Source organism: Columba livia, chromosome 8 (assembly GCF_036013475.1).
Source record: "Columba livia isolate bColLiv1 breed racing homer chromosome 8, bColLiv1.pat.W.v2, whole genome shotgun sequence".
Lineage (NCBI taxonomy): Eukaryota > Metazoa > Chordata > Aves > Columbiformes > Columbidae > Columba > Columba livia.
Genome location: NC_088609.1, coordinates 28,142,252 through 28,169,840, shown reverse-complemented (window position 1 = coordinate 28,169,840; position 27,589 = coordinate 28,142,252). Strand labels below are relative to the sequence as shown.

At 36.5% G+C, this 27,589-nt stretch overlaps 1 protein-coding gene across 15 annotated transcripts in view; it reads left to right on the top strand.

Annotated features, from left to right (window-relative positions):
- ADGRL2 (adhesion G protein-coupled receptor L2) overlaps window positions 1-27,589 on the top strand; it is a 387,834-nt gene that overhangs the window by 195,984 nt on the left and 164,261 nt on the right. For all 15 annotated transcript variants that reach the window (XM_065072729.1, XM_065072727.1, XM_065072734.1 and 12 more), the window contains one exon: window positions 15,452-15,493. The gene's annotated coding sequence lies outside the window, so the exon portion shown is untranslated. The remainder of the gene's footprint in view (window positions 1-15,451; window positions 15,494-27,589) is intronic.

Below are 27,589 nucleotides of genomic sequence, written 5' to 3'. Positions count from 1 at the left end.
CTCCACTGTGAACCATCTATAGAACAAACTAATCTGGTGTCTTCCCAGGAGAGGTGACCATCTAATGTCTGAAATTCACAAGATAAAATAATTTTTTTGCTGATGTATAGATACATGCTGATGCTAAATGACTATTTGAAAGGATCAAGACATTCACTAGAGCTCTTCTTGCTGATAGAACACGTGTTATGTCAGTTTTGGGCAATGAAAGGGGATGTAGGGGGAACAGGGCAAAACATAACACCACAGCATGCATGTTAGAGATAATAACTGAAATACACAATATAATAAGAAACAACCCAGAGGAATACAGCAAACTTATTAAAATTCCACAAAACTTCAGAAAATCACTAAAGCATTGAATTTGTCAGTGAATTTGCCCTAACCTAATGTTCACACAGAACTATCTCAGTCTTGCCAGTGATTTCATGACTCTAAGTTGATATGTTTTGTAACAGCATTTTGAGTAAACTTCTGTTCTAAGAGCCCAGCTAAGCATCTTAATTTAGCTTTATCTGCAGAGTTGCTACATGGTCTTGTTCTATGGAATAGTCCAAATGAAGTTTAGATAAGCATGAAGTTGTATGATTAAGGGATTTGTGACATTCAGCCCCCATATTCATTCAGTCAAGTTTCATGTTAAGCTCTCATATTCAACCAGTTTGACTACAAACTTGAGAAGACCTTTAATATGTCTCTTTGATATTCATTTTAGAATATGCTCTAGATCTCCTCTTATCTCCTGTCTCACTCGATATCCTCAGCAATTTACCTGAAGAAAACAAACTAGGGCAGAGACAGTGTTGGCAAGAGGATAGAACAGCAGAGTGGTGCAGTTTCAAGTTTTGTACCTGACTTGATGGCTGAGCACATTTTACCATTCTGTGGCGCCCTTTCTATGTAATTTCAGTTAAATGATTTCTTCAGTTAATTATGCTTTGTGATCTACATGTGGAATACACTACACAAGACAGATATTATTTATTATTAAGGATATGTCTTGTCAGAAATTAAATATTTTCATTAACAATGCAAGTTTATATTGTACAAAAATGTCTTCTAATCCCTTTTTTGATGTTCCTGCATTGAACTCCAAGTGGCTGTTTTCAATTTTCCTTAAATTGATTAAAAACAAGTTAAGAAGCTAAACCAAAATTGAACATTCTTTAACCTGGGTCATACCTTTTTAATGAAAGCAGTTCACTCTTTCTTTTTTCATAATCTGTTGAGGCTGTTGATGAACATGAAGCAGAAAGAAATAAGGCAGAGTACAGGACAGTAAAGAAGTTAATGGGAAAGTCTGAGAGACTGATTATGGCAAACCATTTTAAGTATGGAAAGAGAAGTCCGTGGACACAGTAAGACATCAAGAAGTTTTCTATTTAGAAACATAATTTTCTTCTTTTTTTGTGTGTGTATGGCTGAGAAGGGGACACGTAATCCTCAGGTCTAAGCTGTTGAAAGCTCAAAGTGTGCAAAGCACTACCAGTAGAAATGACGACCGAAAAAGGATGGAACTAAGAGATACGATGCAAGAAAAGGTGAAACTCAAAGAAATTCTATGCACGTATGTTTATGTTTGGAAAACCAGATAGAAACCAACAAAACAGAAACAAAAATAGTATGATTAGGAAAAGCTGTTCTTAATTGCTAAAATTGAGATAATTTTGAAGGGTTAAGTATTTTCATAGATATTTTCTGATATAAGCTGAGCAAACTAGTTCAAAAGGAGCAAATTTTTTTTAGAAGTAAAAACTTTTCACAATCTTTATTTCAATGTGGGTTTTTTGTTTTGTTTTTCCTATTGTTTATTTACCCTTTAGCTTCTGTAGATTCAGAACAAATGCTTCCTATTTCTCTGCCTTGAAAGTGAGCATAGCTGCATTTTAATAGGAAGGTTTTACAATACATATAGGCTTAACGAATGTTATTTGGTATAGAATCGTGAGAGGATATAACTGATGGAAAGTCATTCTGTAATTAGATAATAACTTATTATTGAATGGGAACATACTGCTAGCATTTTCCAAACAATTATTGCATGGCAAACTACTGGGAGTCCATCATCAGCACAATGTTTATCAAGAGCTCCCTGGAACACCCCAGCTGATTACTGGTATTCAGGGTGAGGTTTACAGCCCCGTTTCTGGTCTGTGGGTCTTGCTGTGTGCCTGGTGGATGCAGCAAATGGACATTGCTTAAGCTGTAAAGGTTTGTAAAGGTTCTTTACTTGCCTGAGATTTTCCCATGGAGTTAGCAAATAGCTGGCAGAGCCTTTTATGTATTAGACAAACCACATCTCAAACCACTTTTCATACACAAATTTTTCAGCTTTTCATCATGCCCATATGGACACTGTTGCTGCAATATTTCTTTGTCCACATTGATACTTTTGTGATCAGGAGGGGCTGTTGGATTCAGGTTTCAGAAAGAGGGTGAGATTTTCACTTTTAGATGCTTTTGGATTCTTCATAATGAAAGTTCTGTATTATAAGAAGTTATTGTACAGTTAGAGCATCGTATGTAAACATAAATCACTGACTTATATTGACATTAGGTATAATCTCACTGTCCACATTTGAACGGGAAAAGCAGCAATATATCTGTGGGTTATGTTGTCATTGGATAGATGTAGCTGTGAACACATAGCCATAAACATAATTTTCTTATATCAAGGAAAAGCCTGGGAAAATTTATATAGCTTTTTTCCAGTAAGATTTCAATACACCTTGCTAACTCAAGATAACTGTGAGCTGTATGAGCTTCTATCCAGCAGAGACTTAACTGTGTCACATCACCATGTAAGGCAGCCGGCAGCAAGGGGGGGCTGGTGCTGGGGCTGGTGGGGCTGGTGCTGGTGGTGCTGGTTCTGGGCCTCCGCACCACAATTCAGATAGGAATGATATGGGCACTACTCAGGTCCAGCTGCAGCCTCTGTGGCTATTTGCTGCATCTGTGAGAGAAATCATCTGTGAGAAGTGGGGAAAGAGCAAATACTAATACTATCTGCATTAACAGATCGAAAAATTACAAGTAAGACATTTAGATTAATGTTACTGGTTTTAATTCAAAAAGATTATTTAAAAAGATTGAAATGTCTACTTTAGTTAGCATTAATATATATATTTACAATATTCCTTAATGTTGCACCTGTAACATAAAAAAAAAAAAGCAACCAAGGCGAACAGTACAAAGTACTTTGGGGTCATTCATGCTTTGATTCTGTTACTTCTTGGTGATTCTGTGTAAGTTTGAGTTATTATTTCATTAAGACAGGACTTAGGATGCTCTGGATGCCTTCTCAGCACTGAGGCGCTTACATACCTTGTAATTGCCTCTAATGTATTCCAATTTTTGTGTGCATTTGTAACTATGACATCTGGTTCTTTGCCAGACTTTCTGGGTGGCATTGCTATACACTTCATTCTCAAAGTGCTGAGTGACACGGTCATGAAAAATACCTCCTCTTTGCCCATTAAAAAACCCAGTTGTATCAGAGATGTTAAAATTTATGCTAAGTCTATTCAGTGAAACATAAATAGTCATCACTTGGAGAACTTGCTATGCAAGACATGATCTTGCAATATGCTAGGCTCTTCCTAGATATTCTCAGCACCCTCATCTTTTAGTGAGTAGCTTGATGCTCAGCACCTTGTAGGATGTGGCCTCAGCGAAAAAGCATGAAAGGATGCAAAGCAAACTGGCAAACATTCAGCTGTTCATTGTAGAACTTTTCTTCTCTCTCAAAAGTTACTGTTCAAACAAAGGATTAATTTAGAATGAAAATCATTAAAATTGAAAGAAAAGGAGGAAGGAGAATGTGTGAAAAAGAATGTTAATAACAGTGTTTGAAGAGGCAAATAAATTGGAGAGATTAAAAACCTGATTTTTCTTTTAAATAACATTAGGAAGGTTGTAGATGTTGTTTAATATTGTCCTTGAATATTTTGCAAGTGGCACAACCACTTCATGAGATGCCAATTGCTGAAATACAGAGTTGTGATTTAAAGTGACAATGTCACCTTAGTTTTAGTCCAAGTGATGGATTTTGTTTTGAAATGGCTTATACTAAACCTAACATGGAGAGATGTTTTTGCATTTGTTTTAATTTCAATTAAAGTTACTCTGGTTAAAAACACCACTCCCATAACTTTCTGTTAATTTTTTAATCTTCTAATGTGAACTCAAATGGGCCTTACAAGATACCCAGTACTCAGGAACAGAGCTGATGCATCCAGAGAGCCAAGACAGACACCAAAAATTCCAAAGTGTATATATTAGCTTCGGACATTTCTTCCCCTTTTAACTCAATGGCTGTAAACACACAGACAAGGAGATTTTTAAAAAGAGAGGAAGCATATTCTCAATAGCTTGCACCTGGTTTATGTGAAGAGCTAATATGGAATCCTGCAATACTGACTGATATCACTTTCTTTTCATTTTTTATTATGATAAAGTATAAAAATACCAAAGTGGTGGAATAGGAGGCCTTAAGTCTTTGTTTCATTGGGTTTTAAGTAGCAGATTGCATAGTAATTCAACCTAATTTATGTACCATGTTTATTGTTAAATTCTCCAGATTCATTAAAGCCCTGGAACCGTGTTCGTATAACAGAATATGACCTCTTTTCCTGGCTGCTTAATCCATTTTCAAGCTGCATACACCTCTTTGAATATGTGTTAAAGTAGTAGCCTTATTTGACAGGGAGATTTCATAAAGCTTTGAAGTGTATCATTAAAAGGGACACTGTCAATTTGAATTTTTTCAAGATGACCAATTTAAAAAAAATCTTTTGAATGTTGAAGGGTTTTTTCTAATTCTTAGAAAATGTCTAGTATGTTTTTTTTCCTTTTTTTTTTTCTCCGTGGATGTTTGGAAGCACCATTTAGAAGACCAGAGAATATTGCCATTCTAGACATCATTATTAGTCACAAACACTTTCATATTCCTCCCCCTCACATAGTTTTCTCTGGCAGGAGCTCAGTCCAGTGCATACAGCCAGCCTGAGTAGTATTATTTTAAGACTTTGAAACAGGACTTCACTACAACATCGCTGTGTCCTGTGCACTGCAGTCATTTCCAGTCTTTGCTGCCTGTTTGGAGAGGTTTTTCGGGCCTCCCTCCAGCAGCCCCCCGCCTGCAGAGACCGCCCTGCCAACCAGCCTCTCAGTCATGGGGCTTTGACAGACAAGCTCTGCCAGATGTAGCTGCCATGATTTCCGAAATTCATGCTCACAGCTGTCCATCTCACAATTCTGCTGGAAATTACTGTCAACCTACAGGGACAAGAGAGAGAAGCGTGTGCCCGTACTTGAGCCACCTACATTCACATCGCCTGTTAATTTAAACTGCCAGTAAAAGAGCCTTTGCCTCAATCTTCTGGCCTGTCGATGGGATTATGATCTTCCAGCGGAGGGGCAGGGCATAAAGCTGGGAAGTGGTAACATCCAACATTCTGGCAGCCTTGTACTTCAGTGTATGTGAGCCAGAGCACAAACTAACCGCACTAAGTAAACAGGAAAAAAATAGAGGAAAAAAAGGCCTTTAATCTTTCTCAGCTACCCTGCACAGCACGCTTTTAGATGAGAAACTGGCACTCGAGTTTCCAGTGTCCTTTTAATGACTCGGTGAAATATATTTTATTTTCCCAGTAAAGTTGTTAAACTGCGAATATTTTATCCAAGTGATTAAAGTTACTTTTTTACCCTTACAAATTGAGCACAGAATATTTATATATAAGAGAGAAAATGAACACTAGATGTGATAATATCTGACAGTTTATGGGAATGTGTTTCAAATTACAAGCAAAGCATGTGTGTGCACACATGAATACAGCTGTGGTTTCTCTTCAGCGTTAGGTAATGTTCTTTCATAAAAGAAAGGAGTGAAGGCTCCTGCTATTCCGTTCAAAGGAAGGACGTTTATATATTTTATATAGCACTCTTTATACTGCTGTGTTATGGTATGTAATATATTGGAAGTTCTCAGCCTGTGATAGACCCCCAAAGGGTAGACATGTAGGTCTAAGAGATGAAAAAAAAATCAAAGACATGATCTCTTGACAGAATTCTATAACCTTCTCACACTGCCTCTGAACTTCATTGCATCCTCGAGGTGACAGAAAGCTGGCAAGCTAAGTAGAAGCAGCTGCTCATGATGGCATGCCTAAGATATATGAATCTATTCAGCGTGATCAATGGCTGAACGCTCAGCCGCCCAAGTCATTGATCACCACGATGACCCCAGTTCCTGCTAAGCCCATCAGGCTGCTGTGGAGGCTTTAAGAAGGAGGGAGTGGAAAACAGAAAGCAGGACATAAACAGCAAAGGGAGGAGAAAGACAGAGGCACGAGCCCTCCTCATAAAAGCTATTCAGGAAATTGCAAAGCTCATTACTATGTGTGCGGTACTTGATCACACTGAAGTTTTGCTTTAAGGTGCATACCTGAATAAACGCTGAGAAATTCTCTTCTATACATAGTCTGGGACTGCCACGGGAGCCTGCCTTCCATGGAATTTCAATCAGGGCTAGGGGTCTAGGTTCTCCATGCTCCTTTGGCTGTCTCAGCTATAATATGCACGTGCACAGGAACCTTACTTTTTATATCCTTTCCACGAATGTTCTTTAAAATATGACATGTAAAAAACAAAATAGCAACCCACAGTATATGTCAAATTTTGCCAAAGTAAGCAACAAGGATACAGTGCAAGTGGAGTGTTTATTATGTGAACATGTAAAAAGGGTACAAATTAGTTTTATTAAATGTGTTCTGCTCATAGGCAAAAATAATTTAACAATTTAATTGTTTCACAAAAGTAACTATTTTAGTGCAGTTGCACCATGAAAAATGACTTTGTTAGAATGGTAGAACAGGTTTCCACATGCTTTTAAGTCTCAGAGGATTCACTTCATTTTCTCAGTTCACTAATAAAAATATCTTCTACAGCATCTAACTACAAAACTTGGAAAACTCAAATGGGCTGCAAAAGGCCAAGCTGAGTTCCTTCTATCTCATGCATCCTGTTACTATTAAAGATGTTCCCAGTTAAACCTTAGCAGTTTTTCTGCTACCCTTCATTGGGATAGTTCAGTTTTAGTATAGCATGGAATTTAAATGCACTGAGACTGCATAAATCTCGTTGTTGATACAGTAAGTAATGCCAAAAGAGAATTCCATTCACTCCATCAGAAGTGGGATTAGAAACACTTTTTCCACTAAAGTAATCATACATGAATGTGAATATGCACAAGGGGCCTGATCCAGAAGTAAAAGTTTCTCCCAATGACTTTGAAATCTGGATTTAGTCCAAAGAGCAGATCTGTTGAACAAAACCCGTACATTTTACATCGGCACTTTTAAGCATGGAAGTGCCCAAGAAAGGCAAATGTCTTTGAGTCTATTGTTTAATTTAAGGTTTGATTTGTTTCACAGAGCTCTATTGTGAAGGAAAAATAGTCTCACACATACAAATTGTTTAGTTTCATACGACAAAAAAATTATATGAATCTCAGCTACTTGCATTTAGTATTCATGATGCACCAATTAGATTATAAGGCTTGAGCTTAGAGCCAAAGTGCTCAGAGCAGAAGAGAAGATTAATTTCCGTTTTCACCAGGAGAAAGCCACATCCCTATTTGTTGTATTATTCTGATGCATGCACTAATATTTCTTTTGTTTTCATTTTCATATATTTCCTTTCATTACATAGCAGTTGGGCTATCAATAAGATATAGATTCCAAGTACATAGAATCAGAGATGCTTTCTTTTGTCCTGGTGCAAATTTCGAGTACTTCCAGTGGTACTGTTGGGATTACAGTACTGAAAAAATGAGACAGAATTACATTTGTCATCTTCCTTCCTACCATGTCCTCATATCCTTGTCTCCAGGTCCAAATGTTCTTTGATTTTTGAGCACTTCTAAGTCAACAAAGATGCATTGTCATGGTGATAGCTGTTGGATAACAATGTCATGAAAATAACTGGATTAACTGGTTAGAGTACAGTTCCTTATTTCATTATGTGACTGGGATATCGAGCCGGCTCATTTTTTCTTTCTCAGCGCAAAACATGTAATAATTTACACAACAAATTGTCTCACTGTGACAGACATTGTTTTGAGGTATGAATGAAGTGAAGTAGTAAACCTGAGAATTTTACCCACAAAAATAAGCGATCTATTAGGTTTGTTAACCTCCACCTCTAATGAGTGCACCCATTTGCACCTGCATAAAACGTGATTTGCACATCCAAATTTAGTGTATATTTAACACATACTACTACTACTGGTTTTTATGATTGTGTCTTTGATCTCTAGATGCAGACCTTTGGCCATGTCAGTTCTGCACATCTCAGGTATTCTTTCTGGGATTTCATTGAATCCCCAGTATAAAAAAGGCCTCTTTTGCATTTAGTTTTAGAAATGCTGTATTAGGACAGACTTTTTTTAGAAAAGTTCTCAAAATTGGTCTTACAAACTCCACCGATTCCAGTTATTAGATGTGCTTGTCAGCAAAACTACCTACCATCACGTTTCTGACCTGTCTTACCGTTTCTGGGGTCTTCTGTTATGTATTCCCACCATCCTTCTCCATTCAGTCCTGTAGCTTAATGAGTTTGACACAAATTCCCTCCATTTTTACCTTAAAGGCAGACCAAAAAAAATGTGCATGTCATTCTGCATGGAAATCACAACACCTATGTGATTGTTTTTGAAACTGCATTTCCTGCAGCAGAAATGGGAGAACAGTCAGTTGGCCCAGAGGAACTCCCAGACACACACAGCTGGATGAATTCCTGCTGTTCCCTTTTGTCTTGCCTGTAGGCATTTTTAACAGTTTTCAGTTCAAGTACACTTTTACCTTTTGTTTAATTTTAATTTGTCTAACAACATAATAATACCTTTAGGGAGTATTAGTGCTACATAAATTCTGTATATACATATATATGTATGTGTGTGTGTGTAACATACATAAAAACTGAGCAGTGCCTCCTCTGCAGTAGTTCCACTCTCCAGCTTGGTTAAGCTGTGAAAAAATAATAATATGTTCACTTGCGTAAACAAGGAAAACGGACTCTGTATTGATTAGGCTTTATAGAAAGGTTCTTTAAACTGGAGTAGAGTTGAAACTAAGTGACTAAAGAACTGAGCAGAAATTGCTTCAAGCAATATACCAAGCAGTGAGTCTTTACCCTGGGGAGAGGGAGAAGCAGAATATGTTGAGCACCTTGGAGTGGGAATAAAAAAAATGAAACTCTGGAGAGTTTTACTCAGCTTTTGAATTTTCCTGTCATGCTCCCATGTCTCTTTGTCATACAAATTTTTGCCCTCTTTGGCAACCATATGAAAAAGGGAGCTGCAGCAGCTCCTGGTGCGAGACACTATGTCCTCTGCTTGAGGCAAAACATTCAGGCTGCAAAGAGTAAGCGTCAGGGAAAACAGGCGGCTCTCCCAAGGAAATGTCAGGTTTGGTGGATCAGGAGGATCCTGTGATGGACACCCCGAGTGCGGTGGCTCTTGGAGAAGGCGCCTGCAGGGAGCACAGTGATGCTGGGAGCTGGGAGGCCCAGGAGCTCTGTGGGTGCTGGAGGGATGGGAGACCCTGCTGGACCACTGAAGTGAGGTTTTGGACGTTATAAAAAATGTAGTTGATTGTACTCAAAATGAGGGAATGGGTAAGTTTAGGTTAAAACAGAGACTAAGAAGAAACCTACATGAAGAAGGAATGAAAGGGGGGAGGAGACAAACTCTTACTGAAAATTAAAGGCCACCCATGGCAAAGACTTGTAAACTGCTGATAAGAAACCTAGTAAGAACTGTGTGTCCCCTATAGAACTGTGTGGCGTGCCTTAGTTTAGAGATTACATTGTATTATACTCTATTGTGCCCTGTGGAAAGCACACCCTGACCAAAAAACTGCTTTGAAAATGTTTCACTTTCACTTGTTGCAAATAAATACAGTGCTTGATAAATTTTAAAATACTGTACCTCTAACAAGTCTGGGTTTTTTTGTATAGGTAACTTATTCCTAATATTTGTTGGGTAGGTCTTTCATACAATCCTAGACAACAATCAAAAGGGTAGGAAAATACATTCCAGAACTGGAATATGTATGCTGGAAATGTGCAGGAATAATCCCAAATATACCAGCCTTTAACTCTGTTATATTTCATAGATTCATAAAATCAACAAATTAAACAACAATGTGCAGAGGAACATACAATAACCCTGTCTATTCCCATATTTGCTGACCATTTCTGTTCCGTGCATCTTTCTTCATATGGTCTTCGAGCACATAAAGAATAAAGTCAAATTTCCCCTCTTCTGTGCTGCAGTAAAATGCCATAAGGTCCAAAAAGCATCCTCTAATGACAAGGTACCATTCTGTGAGGCTTTTTGCAAAATCTCCTGTTTATAAACCAGTCAAACAAGGAATATATTGTTTGGCATAGATTTCCAGTTGTATACGGCACAGATAATTTCAGCACTATAAAATTATTATTATAAAGACTATGCACTAGATTCTCAGCTGATGGAAATCAGCATAGCTCTTCTCATGTTGTATGAATCAATGTTTAAATTAATTCTTTAAATGGAACAAGTTACACTACGAACATTCTGCTATGCACAGATATTGGATTTTTTAGGTATAAAGTTTTGGAAGTATTTTAATTTTAGTACAGAATTGCAAACTCTGAACTTTGAATGATCTTTGCATTCTCTATGGCACTAATGTTGCTTGGACTTATTATTAAAACTTATAGCGTATAGTCGTATTAATATCTAAAGCTTATATTATATATACAAAGCTGCAGGGAAATACCCATTTTAAACTACTGGGACCAGCCACACAAACATAAATAGTTTTCATTTATAAGATTAGATCCATTGATTTAAAACAGTATGTGTGTACATCAGAAGTACTGATGTGAAAAAGCACTGCAGACTCTATAACTTGTAGCTTTTCCTTCAGAACCCTAAAAATACAACAATTTCACTGATGGTTTAGGAGAGAGTGCTGTCGTATGACACGGTCCCACAAATGTCAGGCTTCAGCACCTCAGCTGGAAAAGTCTCCCCAGATCCTCAACAGACAGCCCATGTAACATGGACTTTTATGTTATGTATACCCTTGTCATGTATGAAAAGCATACTGGGCACATTTTTTTTCCCTGCATTTTCCTAAGAAGTCGCTGCTTCTATAGCTTTTTGGTATCTCGAGTTATGAAGTCTCTCAAAAAGCTGCTGTGGCACACATGGAGATAAACTGTGGAGGGTGAGTTTATATTGCACTGTCAGGAGGGCTGATCAGACTTTGTTATCATTGACAAGATGTAGAGTGGCTCTGACTCTGACTCCATTACACCTCTCGGGGACAATCGTGGCCCAAGTCAACTCCGTACTTACCCAGAGTTTCCAAAAATCTTTAAGACGCCAGTAATCCAAGACCTTGTTTGAAAAATGAGCTGTGATAGTTTATTATATGTGAGCAGATGAGCAGCTACGAAAAATGCATGTAGAAACATAAAGTGGTGTAGAATATTTTCTTTAATGCAAAAAAACCCAAAATCAACTCATTGACTGTTAAAAGACAATTTTCAGAATATGCCGAATTATGTTTTAATGCCTTATGTCTATCATTCTTTCCTATATGTCTGACTGTAATCCAATCTAATTCAGTCTACCTAATGCATTTCTAATGCGTTTTTCACCATAGAATCTAGGCACCATTAGGAACTTATCTCTGTTCCCGCTTTACCGTGGTGGTGACATGTTTTCAAACCAGACGATTTGCTATGTCAGAAATATCAAGACTTCCCATAATCTGAATTTAGTAACCCCAATGTACTTTTAGCTTCCTGACTCTTCTTACCGTCTGCATTGCAATATGGAGTCCCCAGTATCTGCTCATCACTCTTAATTACTTTTATTTTAGCCTATGTTCCTGATTTCTGGGCCAAGAAGTTTAAAGAACTATGAGGTACTCTGACGAAGCATTTAATCATGGCTGAGTAATCAAACAAAAAGCTTTTCAGGGCAGGGTGGACTATGGGAGGAACCATATTGTCTGCCCGATTATTGTGTTTCCTGTTCTCAGCCTTGACAGTTCCTGCAGGGACCAGAGGACCTGCCCATAGCTTGATGGGAAAAGTTCCCAAGTAAGTAGAAGCCATATAAAAAGGGAGTGGTGGCAGAAAGCAATGTAAAATCGGTGAAGTAGGAAAGTCTTAAGTATACACACTTTTCATCTCTTAAAGCTTTTGTCATCAGGGTACAAAACTCTCCAGAAATATTTGTGGCTGTGGGTGAGGAGCAGGGGAAACTTGGCCATTAATTCCTAAGAGGTGTTATCAGATGCATCAGGGTTTGGCTGTAAATTTGACTACACTGCTGCGGTGCACAGAGAAATGAGTGAGGAAATATCTGATTAAAGTGTACATTGCTGCTGAGGCAACTGAATGTTGCCATAGCAATTGAGATGAAATGTGCAAAGAAGTGAGATAATTAAATCTAACCCCTTTAGTAGTTTTGATAGTCAATGCACTGCCAATAGGAAAAGTTATCTACAGTGTTAAAGATAAAACATATTCCTCGTGGAAGTATTCCTTGCTGGTATTTTGTTGCTCTCTTTCTAAATGCATTGCTTCAGGTAGCTAATTTGAATGTTCTCTTAAATAATCAAATACAGTTTTGACCTTGGTCTGTCACAGCCTAGAACTTTTGCTGACTTATTGTATCATGGGAACTGTCTACACAAAATATCCAGAAAGTTTTCCTTTGTTGCTGTTATCTCAAAGCTTACAGTTCAATAATATCTAGAACGTGCTGCCCTCTTCAGGAGCTACTGATTAAAAATAGGTGATTTTGTTTATTGATTCAGGAACTGTAGTGAGCAAACAGGAACTACAGAGCCGAATAAGGGGGTGGGTTTTTTTACATTTGTAATGCCAATGCCAGAGATACTGAAAGTAGTTGCAACATTAATGGCCAAATCTGATTTTTAAAAAGGAAACAAAAAACTTGTGAGCATTTCTTAAACTAAATTTGAGAACTGGATGGTCATACTCACGTCCACTCAGATTATTTATTTCAGTCAGCGAAAGCAAAAGGTAGGAGAAGCCTTGACTCACTTCCTCTGAAGTAATAATTCTTCATTCTATATACCAGCAAATAACCTGTTATTAGAAATTATTTTGGTCCAAAAATAACTCATACATTAGCCGTCACACTGAACTTATTTTTCTTTCAGCTGCTCTGCTCATCTGAATCCATGTAAGGATTTAAGCCATGATTTAGCAGAACATTAAAACATACACTTAAAGCACAAACATTGCTGCAATGACTTCAGGGGGACAGAGGCAAAATCTACCCTTTTGTGAACATAACTCCTTTTGAAGTAAATGAGAACCTCTGTTCATTTATGAAAAGGTGACATTTTATTGGTTTACAAATAGCTTTGGAAAAAAAAAAAATGTTATGGCTTTGTGGCAGGACTCAAAAACTGTGTGGAGGAAAGGCAACTACTGCTTTGCTGAAACGCATGTTGTCTTTTAATGTAACAGTCCTGAACAGGCAGTGGATTAATGACTACCTGAACCAAACCGCATGGTTTGCAAACTGTGAGGACTGAGGAGCAAAGATCTCTGGGAAGGACACAGAATCCGGTACATTGTGGGAATCTGGCTCACCTGAGATGGATTTCCAAAGGGTTAACTTTGAGCTTATGTGAAATACTGTTTCTTCGGCTGAGGGGGACCCTATTTTCCTGCATTTCACAGATGAAGCAGGATATTCTGTGCTACTTCTCACATGAAGCACCGTACAGAAGATGTAGCCCACAAAGAATGGAGCAAAAGTGGCTTTAAGCCATCTCCGTAGATGCTCAGATTCAAGGCTGGATACAGGCCAATGAATCTCCACGTAAATTAGAGCAGCCCTCAGGGACTGTTCTAATTTACATTAGCTTTATCCAGGCTCCCTATATCTTGTGCTGTGCTGCAACCTAGATTAAGTCTGAATTTCTGCAGCACTGAACACCCTGGAAACTCCCTTTTTGCCCAAGGTAAACTCCTTGAACGGAAATAACTCCTGTACCATACCGGGGAACTCTTCTCTGTGCCGACACTCCCTTACCTGTAATAGCTGTATTGCATCCAGCGGTATATGCGGTCATGGTGAGAACCTGGAATCAATCTATCATTTATTTTAATTCTTAGCTTTCCTCTTTAAAGGTAACAGCTCTACCTAGACATCAACGTTTATTTATAAGTGGTTTGTGACTGTATCTCTTGGTTATAGTAACATTTTCTAGACATAATTTTTAATTGAATTCCGTAATTCTTTCCCTTGCATGTTTACTTTAGGATTTAGTTTTCTAAAAGAATGAAAGTAGTTAAGTATATCAAGTGGGGTTTAAGTGTTTTTTATTTCTTGGCATAAAACTGTTTTACCTCTGAAAACTATGTACGAGGCAGAGAAGCAGATTCTGTGCCTAACCCTGGCCACTTCAGCAGGAGTAAAGTTGTATTCTGTGTGAGAAATGATAGCAGAATTTAGCCTATTGTCCCAAAAACTTTTTATTCTCTAACTGCACAATTGCAACATATAGCACAAGGTGCTATAGAAAAGTTAAAATCCTGCCTGTGTAGATACTGAGTGAAAGCGATCACTCTCTGTTCAGCCTTTAGTTAAAGGAACTGGTAGCAGTGATTCATTTCTTTCTAAAGAAAACAGAATAGCTACAATGTCAGGTATAAAACAGACTGAAAGGGATAATAGAAAAGAAGGAAGAAAAGAGAGTTAACTAGTATCCATTCTTTCATTTCCACGTCACAGTTACAGCATGCTGATGAGGTGTGTGGTGTACTTAGTGCTTTCTCAGTACCCCAGTCAAACCATCGCAAACTTATAATCCATGAGCAATCTCTTTTTTTTTTTTCCTAAAATAAAATATAAAGCCTGATAAATTACTTTAATAACCATGAAAATATTTTTTTTAAACCATAAGACACATTTTTTAATGAGTTAAGAAGCAAATCTTTAACATTTCATAGATAATTGCCTCCTCTCATCTTAACCCCTTATGCACACGCTTTACCCTGTTTTCTCCCACTCTGTAGCAGTGTCAGCAAGCCCAGGGTTTTATTGTCAAAAGCACAATCACAAACTGGATGCCAAGCCCCTGTGTCTGTATTTTATGAACACTATGCAGATACATTCCAGCTGGCATGCAGTTCTAAATACAGATACGCACAATAGCCTGTGCTTTTTATTTTTTTAATCAGGTACCTGCTAACTATATGTAATATATATTCAGAACTGCATTAAACTATTGATCTATGATTTGAACACATATGTTCATTTTTTGTTTTGATGCTGATGCATTGTTCGGCAGCTAGAATCCCTGCAGATAAGACTATAATAACTAATAACATTTTCTTTGCTTTCTAGGGTCTTTATGGCAGAATGATGAATTCCATCTTTTCCAGAATGGTAAGTAGAAAGCTATTTCTGTTTCCTATAATAAAGAACATAAGGTAAATTCTCGTAAGAAAAGATTGCCAAATTGCTTGAGAAATAACTGTACTGTACAATTTTATAATTACATGACTTATGCAGTTGAAAATATTTGAATATTCAAATCCTGTAAGCTACCTAGAAAAGATTTGCGGAACATTATGCTAATTATTCAAAAGAAAATAAGTTAGAGTTTGACATCCTTGTTAGAAATGCTGCTGACCCCAGAATGCTCAACTTTTTATTTTTCTTAATGATTTATTGTAGTGCATAAATTCCCATAAACATAAATACATTGTTTTATCAGTGAAGAACATAAATATTTCTTTTCTTTAGGCTGAGGAAGGGTGAGTTCCATAGAATGCATTACTATTTGAACTGTATAAAATTGATCTCTGTTTATGTTTCACTAGGGCTTTGTTGTATCTGTGTATTCAAAAATATGTAGTTTCCAAACGCAGGCATCAGTTCTGCATGTGCTATCAGGTTGTTTGAAAAAGATGATTTCGTTTCTCGTTCTTTTTTTTCTTTTTTATGGCTGAAAAAGGCAATATTTATTTTGCCCCTTGATCATAACATCTTTACAATCAAATAAAAAGAAAAATTCATCATACCGTATGTGTAAAGGTCATCCTAAAATAACACTTCTGAGCAAACTATACTGAATCCTATGAGTGTGTTGCTAAGGAGTAATGTTTTCCATCAGGTCTTGGGCATTTACTTTACAAAAAAAATTCTTTCCCACTACATAAAAAAGTAGTCTGAAATCAACATAAAACCATCACGAAGTAAAACTACTGTTAAAGTGGAAAGAAATATTACTCGAAAAATATCCCATCGGAGCACTGACTTGAAATGTGACTGCTTCTTAGTGTTTTACTTGGAAGATCTTCCATCTAATCCCAAAAGGAACTCAAGACCCTTTAAAAAAGGAGATTATTCACAAACTTTAATGCATAAGAGCTTAAGCCAGTGATAGATTTAAAATATGGGGGACCGATTTCTAGTTGTCTGATAGAAACAGTATCAAAGTTGGCAGTGTTCAAGAAAACTGATAGCAAAACACAAGTTTTATGATGAGCTTTAAGAAGGATGACTCGATTTCTGATGAACATGGAAGGTTAGTTGCTCTTTGAAACTTCTTTCTAGAAAAGTAAAACGTGAAGGTGAAGCTGTTTTGAAACACTTGGATTTGTAGACCTAGTCCTGTAGATCTAGTAGATCTGTAGATCTAGTCCTCTGATAGTAACAATGAGGTCTGCTTTGGCAAAGCCTGGAATGGATTTTTACCCACCTGCTAACAGTGGGTATTTCAGAAATATCAGGGTTGTGAATCCTTAAGGGGTGTATCTATGATTAAAGAGAGGGAAAAGTCATGTTGAACCAAGTGGGGGCAGAGAAAAAAGAACAGTCCCAACAGGCATGAGAACTACGTTTAACCTCCTTCATCCACAAACATAAAAATGTTCAAGAAGAACTCAAGAGTCATTTTTAATCAAAAAGATTAACTATGTGACAGTTAAGTATGTTTGGGATTAAACCATCAAAGGGCCTGTCTCTTTTGTGTATATTTGCCTATTAGCGGTAGGTACTTGGCACAAGGATCCTGTGTAGGTTGCAGCCACAGACAGACATTTGTGCTGCATACACCCTTTCTGCAAAGTTCATTAGGCAATAATATTGTCAAAGGTAAGTGTTTACCAGCAGCTTTAGCCCACTTAAAACCATTTCAGCCCCAGGCTGATCTTGTGAAGAAGGCTTGGGGGAAGGGCAGAAGGGAGACACAACATTTCATTTTTCATTAAAACAAATGTATTCAGCCAGGATCCTGAGTTGAGGTAATTCATAGCTCTAAATTTGCATGTTAAGTGAAATTATAATTATTTTTATTTTGAGGCCAACTATGTGATTTACACTACGAGTGACAAAGATAGGACAAAGGCTTGGACTTTAAGGGTTACTACAACAAAGACAGTAATAGATCATTTTGGGGAGAATTATTTTTGATATATGTAACCATGTACACCTCAATGCATTTTCCCTGACTTGCTTGGGAATACAGGGTTACTCTGCTGATTATGTATTTCCTTTATGTAAATATTAATTCAAATATAAGTATATTTTCAAGTTGGGTGTCTTTTGTTTAAGGAATGGGAAACCGAACTTCCTCATATTACTCCCTTTCAACACTGCAAGCTTTTTAAAATCCTAAAACCAAGATAAATATCACAGAAGAAAATAAATTGTTGAATATCATTAATACCACTTTAAGAAAATACACTTTCCTTCTCATTTCTAACTCTAGCTGTGCTTAATGAATAAAGATTAAATGCACATCACTATGAACAGTCACAACATCTAGATTTTAATCTAAAAATGGGCTTTTTTATATATATGTTAATAAATGATCTGTTACCTCAAATTATTCCTGAATATATAACATTTAGTGGTAGCATTTCATTAAAAATAGAGAACCATTTTTTCATGAATTTTTAATTGCCCAACTTTTAATATATGGAAAATCATGTTAGATAAACTGAAAACATAAAAGACCCTCTAACATATGTAGAAGACCATCCCAGCTAAAACCTGAAGAAGTCAAAAAATAGTTCTCACTTTCCTCTCATTTAAAACTCTATGCAATTATTCTTTTAGATTACAGATCTCTTTTGGGATTCTGGTTACACAGAAATTTTTGGTTCATTTCACAGGAATAATATTCATCTTAATTAGCAAAAACAATTGATAGGCTTTTCTCTTCTTTACAAGAGGGAGTTCACTCAGTGTACTGATTACAAGCAGTAGATTATCCGGATAAATGAAAAGTTCTTGTCTTTCTGAACAGCAGCTGAATATGTTATCTGTCTTCAGCCTTGTAGCTTCTTTGTTAGACATCACCTTGTTGAGACAGAATGACTTACTTGGTAAGTGGTTGACCCGATTTTTTGTCTGGCACCCTAACATTGCTGGGCATTATGCCAAGCTGGATTCTGTAGCTATTTATGACTGCATTCAAGGTTCAACTATGCAAATCGCAACTATTAGCCAAAAAAGCATAGCAGATTTGTTTTTAAATATTTCCATAGCTTGCAAGGTCAAAGCATTTGTTTTCACAATTTTAAAATATAGTTTTCGAAGTAATAATCAATAATGCTTAAAGAGATTGTCACCTTTTAACATTTTATTTAGACTGAATTAGAACATAAACATTTTTTCCTCATGTGCTACAAAATAATTGTATGGAGCACAGGAAGAAGGGACACGAGCTGAAGTGAAAAAATACATATCATTTTATCTGTTTGTGAAGAGCTTAGCTGCACCGTACAGAATTACAATAAAATAAGAGGAAGATGAACTACGACAACAAATCTTTGGAGAGTGCAGTGTTGCCCCCGAAGGCTGCCCTGATGGAGCTGGTGGAGCCTGGGCAGCTCCACATTGCCCACACAACTTCGGCTCCTGCTTGGTGTGAAATCAGACCCGAGTCCCAACCAAATTCCTAGCCAGTCTGTGTTCACGGGTATTTTTGCCTCTGTTATTTCCCAGACCTAAATCCATCCAGCATCTTTCTGATGGATTGCAGTTGCAGGCAGCTACAGTGCACAACGGCCCCGCAGACCCGTTCCTGCACCCCACTGAAACCGCAGTGGTTCGCTGGCCTTCAGCTTGGCAGGTTTCTGCTGGGTTTGGGGTTCGTTCCTCAGCCACCCCCCTGGCCCATTCCCATGACATCTGAGCAACACCGAGACTGAAAAGTAAACCTTGTGCAATTTCAAAAGGAGGTAGTGCTGCAGAAGTTCTTTGGGTTGGGTTCGCCATTTGCGCTTATGTGTTATCTGGTATCAGTCCTGATTTGAATCCTTTGATAGTTATGCACAGGCTGTCCTGGTCGCTACCGTCCTGCAGATTAGCTGTTGGTTTGTCTCAGTTCTTGGAAGTACCAGTGAAAACATATTTACAAAACTAGCAATGGTATATGTTATGTAGTAGGAACTGTGTCTACAGAAAACTGAAATGTTATTTAAACACACATACAAATGATTATTCATAAGCAGAATTTGAAAAGAAGTTGTGTGTGCAAGATGTTGCAAGACAGATTTTAAAAAGACATATATCTCTACCTTATCTTAATTTCCTGACATACTTAAAAGTATTAATAAACCTTATACATGAATTAAAAAGCTTATCTATAAAAAATACACAATTAAAAAATAATTCTGTTAACCCACCACTTAAAGATTCTTTGACAGTGTAATACAAATAGGCAAAAATAATATGTAATATGTAATATAGAGAGACTGGTATAATATATAATAGCCTATATACAGTAGACAATATAGAAAATTGAGACATTTCTTCCTAGAGAAAAGGGAAGTAGATTTAAATATGAGCAGTGCACAGTCTGTTTTCTAGTACTGATCTGGGTGCACTTTGGATTAGGTCCAAATTTTGTGATGGAACCTGAGGTGGGAGCACATGTTTCTTCACCAGGTGAACATCCTCCACATAGCACCAAGCCTGGATAAGCGCTGCTTAATTTATTGATTGCAACATGAAATAATTAACAAATCTGAACCTCTGGCTCAGAGTATTTCTTTGTCTGAAATCAAGGATTAACATTAAAAAATTAAAATAAAAGGTATCTATTTAAACATGTTGCCTTATCAGCCAACAGTTTTCTTTAGAGTTGTAAGGAAAAAACATTTCTTCACGATTCTGTTGATTAAGAGAAACACTCTGAGTGTGAGCTAACAGTAGCTCAGTATAGTTTTCATTTGTTACATACTTTTTATTCAACATCTGAGTTTTGTGGGCTGTAGTAAAATAAAGTGTGTTTCAGCAGAAGTGAAAGAATTATGGGAGAAATCATGTGAAGGCGTGCAGAATAAAGACAATTAAGATAAATCAATTGGTAAAAGTCTGGTTTCTCTGTTTTAGTTGCCATACACTCAGAGCAGAAGGAGGACTCATTGAACTTAGTAGAGTTTCTTTACTCATGGACTGCAGGACTGAGACTGTAGGGCTTCCCTGAATCAACTATTAGAGTATATCCTCAAACTTCTTCTAACAAGGTTGGAAAGAGGCTTCCAATAAAGTAGGCAAAATATATTAAAGTGGGGAAAAAAAAAAAAAAAAGGTTGAATTGAGAATAGAGATTTTCCATCCGATTCATAGAGTTTGTACAAAGAAGTAGACTTTGAGCCTTACCAATACAACACAAAGCCCCAGAATTTATTCATGGTGAAATTTCTGTGTTTTAGCCAATCCTTTTTTAGAGAGTCTCTTCTCCGATGACAAGCTTAGAGCACCGTGTTATGGTAAAAACTAGCAACTCTGTCCACAGTCAAATCTAAATTATACTTAAGGAACTAAATCCAAAACATTAGCAATAAAAATACTTAGCATGTATTTCTTTCCTGGGAGCCTACATGGAAATTGAATTCCACTGAGCTGCACTTAAACAGAACAGAATTCAATTAAAAAAAGAATCGGCCTAGATTCCATGCTGTGAAAAGCCCTTGCAAATTTATTTTAGGGACTTCGGGTGTGGAGCCTGGACATAGTTTTATTTTATTTTTTAATGGAATCAGTTTTAATGTCTAAGGTTATTCTTTACTTGCCTCTGCTGCACAGTTTTCACATATAAGCCAACTGAGGACAACTCGTTATTAAAGAAGTCGGCAGGTGTCCTGTGCTCTGAAACATATTAAATAAAGAACTCAACGGGATCATGTTGACTGTAAGCTCCACAAAGAAATTAAATAATGAAGACAGCAGCTCTTCAACAAAGACCAGTTCTGCATAAGTAGAAAATTCCTTGTCAGAAGATGGAAAGTTCTCCTACAAATTTTTACTAGAACCTCTGTTTTTGTATTTTCTGAAAAGAGGCAGTATACAGATTTTAGACACTTAAACTTTCCGACCTGAGTTTTATGCAATAGAGAGTGATCAGAATGGCAGGAATTGAATATTCAATATCTGCCCTTCCACAGCCTCATTGCTCAACAACAGAGCCTCTGCAAAATGGCCTCATTATCACTCTGAAGTTTGTTGAATTGTCTTACCCATGTCAATATTAACATCAAATAACTCCAGGATATACAAAGAAAAGTGTAGAAAAGGGTCCATTGTATTTTTAGTTATTTTTTTTCTGATGTATGAAGCGTCTCAGCCACAGAAACATTTAAAATACAATCCCCTTTGAGATTTAAATGTATTTTGGAATAAGGTAATTTTAAATCACATTAGGAAGGCTTAAAACCAATATAAATACAGTTTTGAACTTCCCACTTATTCTGAGTTGCTGAGTAATTGCACCAGACAAATGTTTTTAGAGTGGGCTTTAATATAAGGAATGACAAAATTTACTGGATTTTCATTTATTAAAAAATGTCATCATGCAGTAATTGTTCGACCAAAATTGACAATTAGGAAATCAAACTAAGTTTCTTTTTGAAGAAAAATTAAACTTGATTTAATTATCTTCAGAAAACAAAAAAAAAAAAGTTGACTTCAATCGAAGTAGGTCCGAGCAACTCAGAGTCGATTGGAAAATAAATTATGCTAAGTGCATCCAGACTCACTGAGCATCTTTAAGAAACAGAGTGTTCATAATGAACCAAAGGCTTCCGACAGCTTAATATGACTTTAAAATAGCTAATATTAAAAAACATTACAAAACCTTTGTTGACCAGGTGTTTTCCCTTTTTATCAATAGAATATATTCCTATAATGACCATCCCATGCTCTGTCATTAAAATGTGAGCTTTTCTTTCAGGTGCTCAGACATATGGAATTCTCATCTGCAGTTTTTACCTCCAGTCTCCAAGTTAATCACACAGGGCTCCTTCAACAACAGTTTGCTGCAAACACAATTCCATACGTTCAGACTCAATTAATTAGTATGAATTTACCAGAACGATTAAACACTCCTTCTCCAAAACTCACTATCAATTTTAATACAAAATGTAAGATGACACATTTCCCTATATCTGTGATTTTTCAATTAGTATTGTTGATGAGATTTAACAGGCACAAATATTTTTAGACATGGTCTTGGTTCAGCAAACGTTTGCTCACCTAAATCTGTGCATTTGCAGAAGTGGGGCCTCAGCTTATGTTAAATTACACATGAAAAGTAAATATGAGGTTCTGATATCCTGATGCCATTCATTCCTACCAATAATTTATTCCATATCCATATTATTTTTTCCAAGACGGAAACAAACAATTCTCTAATATTAGCTCTTCCCTAGACATAACTTAAACTTGAATTAGTTACTCTGTTTGCCAATCTCTTGTTGTCAGCCCAATGCTTCTTGTAGGGGTAATTATGTGTTTAATGGAAACATTTCCCAGAAAGTCCAGATGAAACCACAAAACTAGTCCAGTTATAACTGCACCTCAGCCTCAATGTATAATGGAAGATTCTTCTCCTACCACTTTTTCATTCCAGTTGCCATTGTCAGATCCTCCAGAAAAAAAAACCCATAGTGATTCTCATCCTTTCTTAAAGCGAAATATGTGCACATCAGTGTGCCTGGGTCAAAAATTCTACCTGTGCTTGCATTATACCAATCCCTGGTCAAATGCAAAAGTACCTGTAACTGAGCATACGCTGAAAGCTGAATTTGGAGCAGCACACAGGCTGTGCTCATGGCTCAGGCAATACAACCATCTAATACTGTCATCCTAAGTCAAAGAACGTGGTAGGAGTGCGGGAGCTTACCCTTGGAGGTCTCTTGAGTGGAGCACAAATGGCAATCTCTAAGTGCACTGGAAGAGTGAGTGACCAAATAAATGAAATGCATTCAATCACTTTTAAGACATCTCATCCATGTGTAGCATTTTGATCCCGTGCTTGAGTAAATGTATGATTAAATTTTTATTAAAAGGTAATGCTCCTGTTTTAATGATAGTTAATTATATATAATTAAAATGAAAGGATTAATAATATTAAACATTTCTTCAGAGGCAAAGATAAATATAAATACATATATTGTAGTATGATTAAATATGAATATATAATATTGAGCATATATGCATTATGAAAAATAGCAAATTAATAACACAGTATATTAAATAATATTCTATTCTAGGTACTACGGAAACTAAAGGCCTGGCTCAGTGTTTCCAGGTTCAGAAAGATCTGTTTGAATTGTTGGGGCAACATACAAAGCATAGTTGAGGTAGTCTTAAAAATTATTATAAAAATTCCCTATGAAACAGATGCTTGCACTTCATTGCTACATCAACTTTCCATGTGAAAAGTGAACTACAAGGCTAAATAACGTATGTTTTGCCCCCCCCCCCCAAAAAAGTCCTTTCTAGAGTAATAGATTAGAATTTGGAAATACCTGATTTCTAGCTAATCTTGAATCCATACATCTTTATAGGCCTGACTTCTGATTTTCATAATCTTTGAATCAGGCCCTAAATACTCATTTACTAGATATCCCCTTCACATGCCACTTGCTTGTATCTGACATATCTAGTCTCATTCTGCCTCTTTTTATTAAAAAAAGACCAGTATTTAGTGAAGCAACAACACAAGCTGTTATCTAGCCATAGACACATCATGTTTTAAACTGTAACACTCAATTCCAGTTGGAATTTCTGCCATTAGATACAGAAAATCCATATCTCCAGATGCAAATTGCTATGAATCCACCGAAGCTTTGTTCTGTAAAATGTTGTGCATTAACATAGTTTAGTAAACTGAGAAATGTGTTAGCTTTTTAATTAAATTTTTCAATTGTGTGGTTTTAAATCAGAGAGATGTTTTGGTCTCTGCAAACTCTAAGGAACTTGTATTTTTCTATCAAGACCTTAAGACCCTTGGAAGAATTTTAAGGATTTTTATGAACCTCTGTGTGCATTCTTTAGCTAGATTTTGGCATTGTTTCAGTGCAACTCCAATACAATTCTATCAGTTTATTCTATAATTAAAAACAAGGAAATAGTAACAAAAATACATAATATATGGTACTCGTGTTTATAATAGAAACATCCATAAAGAAAGAAACATGTTCTAACTCTTCTCATTACCCCAAAGGGAATTGCATCTTTAATCACACAAAGCACAATGGCTTTCTAATTTTGTTTAAAGTGTTTCAGTACTTACAAAAACCAGATCAGGTTATTGTAAATCTAGAGCAAATTAGAATCATTGGCCTCTGCTCAGCTGTATTCAAGAATACTATGTAAATCATAAATTTAATGGCATACTAAGACACACATCTGTTTCTATTTTGTAGAAGTTAATAATCTAACTTCAGAGTATTTAAACATCACTTTCATTAACTGGAAAATTGTGAAAAATAGAGACTGCTATAAGTCACAAGATGTTGCTGCATTCTGCTAAGGGAAATATGAAAATTGCGAGTCTATACAGTAAAGCATAATTTTTGAGAGATATGTACCATTGCTTCACGACCTTGCGGCTCCTCTGTTTACTAGGGAAAAGATCACTTATAGCAACAGAGCTGCATTGCTAAGTAGAATCTGCACCTGCACATAGTAGGTTTCAGTACATATTTTTAGTAGTAAATGTCTTTCACAACAAGGAATAGATGATACCTTAATTCCGTAAACCTAGATAATGACCTAATGATTTTTCTTGTAGCTAGCATTCTGTAATCCGATTGAATAATCTGCCAATCCATATGCATATTGCAACTGATTTTAAAGATATTCTTGTCAGTAGAACTGATAAAAATGTTATGCTGCATAAATCCATTCCCAATATATAGTTATTTTGATAAGACTTACTATGTGGTCTAGCATGTACACTATCTTGAAGTTGCTTCATACTACAGTTCTCATTGAAAAGTTGAGTTTATTGACAGATCAATACACTATCTTATACTGTATCGTAAGTTAGGCGTCATGCACAATTTGTATAATTGCAAAGAACCAGTTGTGTGTGGCTCATTGGAGAAATACATCACTGTTTTCAGCGTTTGGTTGTAAAGACACTAGTTTCCACAAAGGAAACAAATGTATTACCATATATGTACTTATCTTTTTGAAAATGTAGTTGAATTCAGTTGCAAGGCAGAATAGAGCTGGTCTGCCAACTTTAGCACTGTAATAAAAGATCTAATTTGTAAGGTTTACTACAATAATGGATTGCGAGACGATAAATTTTCACCAGTAAATTCCTTGGAAACTCAAAACTGGCTTGCACATAAGTGGCAAAGTTAAAACACGCAGAATATTAAATTAAATCTGTATTCATAAAAATGACAATGTCAGAAACGTAATTTCTCATAGAATTTTACCTCTTCAAATAATCTATTTGTTAAAAGACATACAGTCTTTAGGAAGTCAGATGTCACTTATGTGCTGTTTTACTTGTGCTAAAATTACCTGTGGTAGTAGACGCTTTGCATTAAAGCTTAGGGTGCATAAAGCTGAATGGGATTTATGTAAATAACTGTATGAATATGTATCTCACCTTTTACCAGTGCTAATTTCAATGAGCTGTATTTGAGAGGGAATTATATTAATATATACAACTGATAGGGAATTTGCACATTAATTTTACTATCAACAAAAATTCTAAAGAAAGCAAATTAAACCAATGTAGCCATATAGAGAGGTGACAGGAAGAGAAAACAGAAAGGCAGAATTGGACACCTAAAAGGTAGGTACCATGCAAATTTGTGGTTTATTCTTCACTGGGACCCAGTGGTTACATATGCAGGAAATTATCCCATTCCTGTGTAAATGCATACAGATTTCTCACTTTGCTTTCCAAGCATGCAATAAAAGCTTAAGTGTGTTGTTGTCTTAATGATATATTAAGTGCAGTACTATGATTTACCAGATATAATATGAAAAGATCATATTTTGGTGCTGATTATTCAACAAACAGCCGCCAGTGCTTGTAGTGAGATGGGGAATAGCATCTTAATTAATTATTGAATATATTTTAATATTTATAATTAGCAGTAGTACTAAGCAGTCAATCGATGTTCCTCGCAACAGGAGCATGGTAGTAATATCATTCTTTGACTGCAGTGTTTTAGAAAGGCGTAACCATACCTTCAATCAGATTCAAATACTATTTGTCAAAAGCATCGAGGTCTGTCAGAAGCAAACGATCATTTAATTAAAGAAAAAAGGTGGAATATCTTTGATCCCTATACTTTAGTGATATTAATTCCCATGTGCTGCAGGTGTTTGTAATGTATAACAAATCATTACTGAAACAGAGGCTTTTATAGGCAGTTTCGGTGAAGGAAAATGCCTGTTCTTACAGCTGGCAGAGTTACACCTGGCAATGTAACACAAACATGACAAAATGAGAACTATAAGATGTAAGCCTGGAAACAAATCTGGGTCTCCCTCTCCATGCTCTGCCCATGCCAGCTGAGATGGATTGCAAAGCAGGGCTGATGTACCGAGATGATGGGGAGGGGGGAGAGACTGAATTTGCTGCCATTTCTAGGCTCTCTGACCAGTGATCCATGATGCATCTCTGGTATCCGCTCCAGAGGGAGCCAATCACATAACTGTCAGCATTTCAATGGCAATCAGTACAAAGGGGAAAAAATATATTCTTATAAAAAAATATAAGGGACCAAGTCCTTGGTTTAAACCGCAAAACAAAATCAAAGCAAGTATAACCAATCAACTGAGGTTATGAGCTCTTCCAGAGTGGCATGGGAAACAAGAAGCAGAACCAGATGAACTGTACATAAAGCACAACTTGTACATTGTCTTGATTAAAGCTACCAATTCAAAATTCTGAATTAAAAAAGAAAATAACAAAAAAATCCCCCACCCTTGTTCTTGCAGAATAACACCTGGTGACACACAGTGAAATGTGAAATGAAATATGCAAGTTTGGAAGCAAATATGGTTCTCATGCCCTGCCTTTTGATAAGAGAATTTGAAAGTTGCAATCATGAGGTGAAGAAGTCCCAGTGGGAGGTTCTTTTCTGTTCATGATTGATCGTGAGCACCCTGTTCTTTCTTGTTCATCACCGATTACCATATCTCTGAACTTGATTATTGTGACTACGGACTAGATTGTCATGTAGGCATCACACAGAATTCCAACTA